The sequence below is a fragment of the Etheostoma spectabile genome, chromosome 5, assembly GCF_008692095.1.
Source record: "Etheostoma spectabile isolate EspeVRDwgs_2016 chromosome 5, UIUC_Espe_1.0, whole genome shotgun sequence".
In the NCBI taxonomy this organism is placed as follows: Eukaryota; Metazoa; Chordata; class Actinopteri; order Perciformes; family Percidae; genus Etheostoma; species Etheostoma spectabile.
Genome location: NC_045737.1, coordinates 23,969,756 through 23,976,405, shown reverse-complemented (window position 1 = coordinate 23,976,405; position 6,650 = coordinate 23,969,756). Strand labels below are relative to the sequence as shown.

The following is a 6,650-nucleotide window of genomic DNA, read 5'->3' as shown; positions in this document are numbered from 1 at the left end:
GTTGGCGTCATTTTGTCACTTATTGGAAGCAATAGCTAGTTGGAACAAGTTACCTACAGGATCTTTGCTAGGCTAAGCTAATGGTGGGGGCGTTAGACAGAGTAACAGCACGCACAGAGATGAAAAGGGTGTGTATCGACTTGTCTAACTCTGGGGGTAACGGTAAATGAACTAAAGTCCCAATAAGTCAGCGTGTTCCTTTAAAATAGACTAGCATACAGTAAAGAGGGGCAGAATAAAATATCATCAATAGGAATAAAATAGAACACAACATAATAGAAAGTAATAAAAAATAACAGAATAGAGAAAATAACAGAAAACACCAAATCACATGATAACAGTTGATGAGAATACAACATAGTAGAGTGTGATGACATTTGAATAGAATATTAAAGAGTAGTCTGGATCAACTGAAGTACAATTCCTGGATAACTGCCCCTTCACCCTCATCTTCCGCTGTCTGTGTGTTGCTGTTCTGAAACTCCATTCTGTATGGGAAACAGCAATAAACTTCAAGCTAGCAAGTTACACACTGAAACTGGCAAGTTTTGAGAAAATTTGGAACGTGCAACAAGGCAAGCATGCTTGGTTCTTTCGGGGAATGATTGATAACGATTTACAAAGAATATGTTTATGGGATTTACTTTCTAACTGGGATGTTTTTGGGCCGATTGGTGGGGACTGCTGTGGACAAAGTACACACAGCAATACGCCGGTAAGAGCAAATTCCCGAGACCATTTTACACAACCACTGTTTCTGTGTCCTGAGCTCAGAGCCGCCCAAGACGATTGTGATTGGTTTAAAGCAAACAACCCAGAGCATTTTTTTCTCCTATCCCAGAATGCATGTGTGTGGTTTAGCCAGACCATACTACACAGCACTGTGGAGATAGGTCTAGCAATGTGAGACTAATTAAAGAGTAAAAGAGCAAAATAGAACATACAGCACTAGAGATTAATAAATGGAATAGAACTGAAAAAAGAATACTTGCAGTAGTGAGTAATAGAATGGCTTACAACACACAAGGGAGTAATGGAATATAATATAGAGAGTAACAGAATGATATAGAATATAAAATGTAATGAAATATGATAGGATTGAATATAGTTGAGAATAAGTGAATATAAAAGAAAGTAATTAAATAGAATAATAGAAAATAGCAGATTAATAGAATAGCATAGAACATCAAACTTATTAAAAGAGCCGTTTTTGTACAAACAAATGCAACTCAAAATGAAATCCAGAGCCATACAGAAAGACCAAATTAAAACAAATATGTCCCCAACACAATCTTAAAACTAGAAGTATACCAGAGTACAAACAATGGAGAATCGAGAAACCAGCAAAAACTAAATCTGCTAAGTCTAGAACTGAACAACTTTGTCAGATTCTCTGGATGACTGTTTCATTAAGCAAGGCCATAGCTTCTGAATGCAGCCTCACTAGGAAGCACACACTGTCACCCTAAAACAGCAGAGCAAAGAGAAGACAACTGAGGAGAATACACTAATATTCAACTATACAATACTAAAACTATGTACAATAATGTACAATAATAGCCTACTATACTATACTATACTATGGGTTGGGGAAAATGTAAAGCGAGTCGGTCATTATTGCAAATGAGGACTCCGACGGTGATGCAGGACCTCGACCCAAAGTGGAGGGGTCTAGCATCAGTGGTATGATCGGAGGTTTGAGCTCTGTATAAGCAGGAATACTTATTTTAAAACGATTTTATTAATTTAGAAAAGGTCCACAAAAGTCTGTGATCAAAACTCTGTCCATGGCAACTGTCTGTTATACTTAGCAAAGTTCTGTTATACAGAAAGAAAACATCATAGATCGCTGTGTCAAACAAATCAGAATTGAGTATACAACAAGGCCGTATAATATCACTTAACTGTATTCTTTTCTAAGTTACACTGATAATTCGTCACAAGCCAAATTCAATATACCTATTTAACAAACAGTACAATAAAGTACATAGGTTTAATGCACAAAACACACACACACACAGACACACACACATTCAATTATGTCCACTGTCTGGACGTGACATGATGTCATTAGGACTGCCTCTGATAATAGAAATATTGCCACGACACTCAGATGTGTGAGGTATAAGCTCTTTGTAGAGAGATTATCTGTCATCCGAGCCCCACACCTGTTTGTGTGTACACATACACAGATGGCTGACATCATACTGAACACCTGGATATGACTTTGATTTCCAGCCAAATACGTGAATCAGGAGGACAGCCACTATTACGGTTATCATGCTCTGATAATGGTGTAAATTGGAGTCTGACATGCTCTCTGGAATATAGTTTCAATGGAGAGCACATTGATATCATGTTTTATGGTGCTATGGTATGGCACAGCATTGTATTTTATTATATAGTTTTGCAAGTTTTAGTGTACTTAATGTAACAACCTGCCTTTCTTTATACATAGTCTTATACATTCTTTGCAAGCTACTATCAAGTCACACTGAAACAAAGATTCTGGATTATTAACACTGCTTTAACTCAATGTGTGTAGGTAATAGCTTTGTACCCCAGATAGTGAAGGTGGGCAGACACACCTCTTCCACCCTCATCCTTAAACACTGGAGCACCCCAGGGCTGTGTTTTTAGTCCCCTGCTGTTCTGCCTGTACACACATCACTGTGTAGCCACTTTCAACTCCAACACCATCATCAAGTTTGCTGACGACAGAGATGTGGTGGGCCTGATCACTGACAGCAATGAAAAGGCTGACCTGAAAGATGTAAGCAAGACTAAAGAGATGATAGTGGTCTTTGGTAAGAAACTGGGTCCCCCTTAATATCAACAAGTCCTCAGTGGAGACGGTGGACAGCTTCAAGTACAATGGTGCCCACATCACCTAGGGTCTGACCTGGGCTCTACATACTACTGACTCAGTGGTGGGAAAGGCAAGGCAGAGACTGTCACCTTAGACGGCTAAAGAAATTCCAGGTTTCCCCTCAAATACTAAGCATCTTATACTACTGCATCACTGAAAGCATCCTGTCTGGGAACGTTACTGCCTGGTACAGAAACTGCAGAGGGGTTTGTTCAGCTGAACATACAATAGGTGGTGCCCTACCCTGCCTAAAGGATATTTACAAGGTGCTGCAAGAATAAGGCCAAGAGAATTATAAAGGATCAAAACCACCAAGGACTTTTTTCTCTGTTTAGACTTTTCTATGGCCCATTCTCCTTTATGATGAATAATGCGCAAGCTGAAGAAGCTATGGATTACATTTCACTGGAATTGTACTTAAAACTGATTGACTGATGAATTGATTATATGTTATCAAATTATTAAAACAACTTAAATAGAAATAACTGAAAAATAAGGTGGGAACAAGTACATATGTGACCTTTAGAGCAAAACCAATGCACATGCACTCAATAGAGGTTTGTATATCCTGGTTTGGATTGAGTGTTGCATTATGGGTGGCTAATTGACAATGACAGTGAGATTCAAGTGGGAAAACAAGAGGGTAGGTGCCAAATCTCACATTGGGGGGAAAAATGAAAACTGCAATGATCATTTAATTGAGCATCACAGGAGAAAAACCACAACTACAATCTATGAGAGATCCAACCAAAGGTCAGATCAAATGTCAAATGGACCGAGTATCATTGCACACACTCATGTTGACTTGAGTAATCCTACCTATATCTCATAAGACAGTAAAGGGCTTTGCTGGTCAAATGTAAAAAACACATAATTGAAATAATAGTGGTATTCAGTTACCCAGGCTTACTATTGATCACTTGAACCTTAGTGTGCATTAAAAACAAATCAACTTGCCATTTTAAGATGTATTAGTGTTGAAAAGTGTTAGTGCATTACATCTGACATCCTAAATGCAATGAAAAGTAATACAAACATTTGCATTCTGGCCATTTTTAATTACTGCAAATGTGTATTGTGCATTGACTAAAACAAGTTATTTATGGCTTTGGCTCATGAATAGGCAATGCACTAACTTATAAATGGCAAAACAATGTAAAGCTGTGTTTTGGTGTACGGAGTTAAACTGTGGAATGAATTCAAAATTGACATGAAAAAGTGTAACACAATCAACCGATTAAAAAGATTATTTAAACACAAGGTGATTAATAACTATAAAACAGAAGTGTGGATACCAGAACGTACACAAATTGTATTGGAGTTCTTGTGTTGTACTGGGTTATATAGTTTATACTATTTTTGTAACTTTCATTTTCACATGAAAGAATACGATTTCATGTAAAAAAGGGTAGGTATAATAAGCTCAGGCTTCAGCCTACACCTTTTTGGTCGTGTTTGTTTCTTGTATATATAAATAGCACGGCCAGAAAAAACAAAATAAATGAAGTAAAAATGTAAAGCTACGCACTTATTTGTTGTACTTTAACATGTTTTTATTCTGAAAAGGCAGGGTAACTATACTATCTTTAATGAAACAAGATTCTAGCAAATTTAATTTACATAGTAAAATGTAGTATATGTATGAAGTAAGTGTTAAGTTTAATGTCCTGAATACAATTTGATGTTCACACATTAAAAAAGAGGGAGATAAAACATATGATTTTCTATAATTTAACAGTGGTTTGTTTTTATTTATTTATTTTCACTCCATTCTGCTGCATTCCAATCCCACACCAAAACCAAGACAAAAGTTGATAAATAGGACATTTGTTTTCACAAAGAAACATGCAGATACACACAATACATGAAATATATACTTCTGTTTCAATATTAAGAATAGTCCTATTTAGATAACATATGAACACAAAACTACACCATACATTGTAATTCTATCTAATATAATAGTATAACTCTACTTTTGTTGTGTGATGATTGATGTTTTAACATGTATCAGATTTTTTCCCCTTGAGATCTCTAAAATCGTGGACAAAATATTAGAAACACGTTCTATTTAATGTAGTTCATTAGCGTATCACCACAAATTACAGCCTCAAAACATGCCACAGAGTTGGCTTAACACACAAAAAACTAAATCTCAACAAAAAAATGAAACATAGGCATTAGTGTACATTGGAATGACATCATGCTGGTGTATCTGTTTTTCTGGTCACACATCTGGTCACAGAATATTATTGATGATATATTATATATATATGATATAAGTGCAGTGTTTCTGAAAACTTTATTTTATTTTTTATCCACACAGTCAACAGACAAAGAGAATGCCTCGCATAATTTTGAAGCATCTTTAGGCTTATGTGAGCCTATTTTAGGACAGCAAACTGTACCACTGGCCTCTAAATATTTTTTGTCTCTCAATTGAGACAAAGAGTTTTGTAAAGACATAAAAAATACTACTTGGACTGTGAGATGAACAATAAATACACCGAGCAGTTCAATACAGTATGTATCATATGTTATGCGCTAAAATGAATAAAATATTAATGATGGAAGAAGCCAATTTGATAACTCCAGCTAGTAAGATGTTCTTAGTAATGAACACTTGAGCTATGTTTCCATTTGACCTACTGTAAATGGTATAGTTAGATAATTGTGTTGATAAAGCATTTATGTTGTATCTTTTAGAATTCCTGGACAAGGGACTCGGCCCCGCCCATAACCAACTCCTTCTTAACTCAAACAAAAAATTGAGAAGAAAAGTTTAAAAATTTTTTTATTACTTGCAGTACTTCTCTCATCAATACATCTATATTTCTGGAATTGGTGGATAAATCAAAACAGAAAAGAATCAAGAATGCTAAACAAAGAGAATTCAGTTTTTCCATAGTGCGCCCTGCTAACCACAGAGCTGAGATATGCAGCTCTGTAGAAGATGCACACAATTACTTCGGAGGCGGGGTGCTTTATTTACATATGCAATATGCATAAGCAAGGTTACTGGGAGGGTGAAATAACCGCGAGATAGAAGGAGAGAAAGAAGGAGGGGTTTGGTGTGTGTGTGTGTGTATGTGTGTGTGTGTGCGTGTTTGTGTGTGTGTGTGGGGGTGATGGAGAGAGGGTGTGTGGTGTAGGGGGGAGGCAGAAAATTGGTGTTATCAATATTTAACCAACCCTTCCAGCATATTTATGGCAGACAATAGAGCAGACCTGCAACAGTCTCATGTGAGTGGAAGAGTATTTATTACAGACTGAAATAGAGGCTGTAAATAGGGTGTTCATTGATATGTTGCCGCCACACTTGCATGGAATCGGTGAAGAGCCCACCACTTGGTACACAACTCTTCTTACCAAAATAAACTATTAACATATCTAGTAATTGCACGTCGCAACCCCTGAGTGCATCGCAAATATTCATTAAAGGGGATATTTCTACATGTGGCAAGCAGATGTATGTAATTCAATCAGTTTGAAGAAAAGAAAAGAAAAAAAGAACGAAAAAAACTATGAAAAGAGGGAGAAGAAATAAAATGTCTGGCCCTTTTTTTTGCAGACCCATGGCCTCTCTTAAAATGTTTCCATGTGTTGTGTCTGAGCACACTGAGAGCAAAGAAGGAAAACATTCTCTCCTCCAAACCACATGCAACAGATTCTTTCTGAAGCCAAATAAATCAACCCTGTGTTTCAGATCATGTGACACTTTTTGTGCTTTGTGTTATTCCCAACATATCCTGTTTCAACCCCCCCCCCCCCCCCCCCCCCC

General features: G+C 36.8%; 1 long non-coding RNA gene across 1 annotated transcript in view; it reads left to right on the top strand.

Moving 5' to 3' along the window:
• Nucleotides 1-6,650, top strand: part of LOC116690017 (uncharacterized) — a 23,115-nt gene that overhangs the window by 2,051 nt on the left and 14,414 nt on the right. The window contains exon 2 of the long non-coding RNA XR_004332139.1: nt 2,553-2,556. This is a non-coding gene — a long non-coding RNA (uncharacterized LOC116690017). The remainder of the gene's footprint in view (nt 1-2,552; nt 2,557-6,650) is intronic.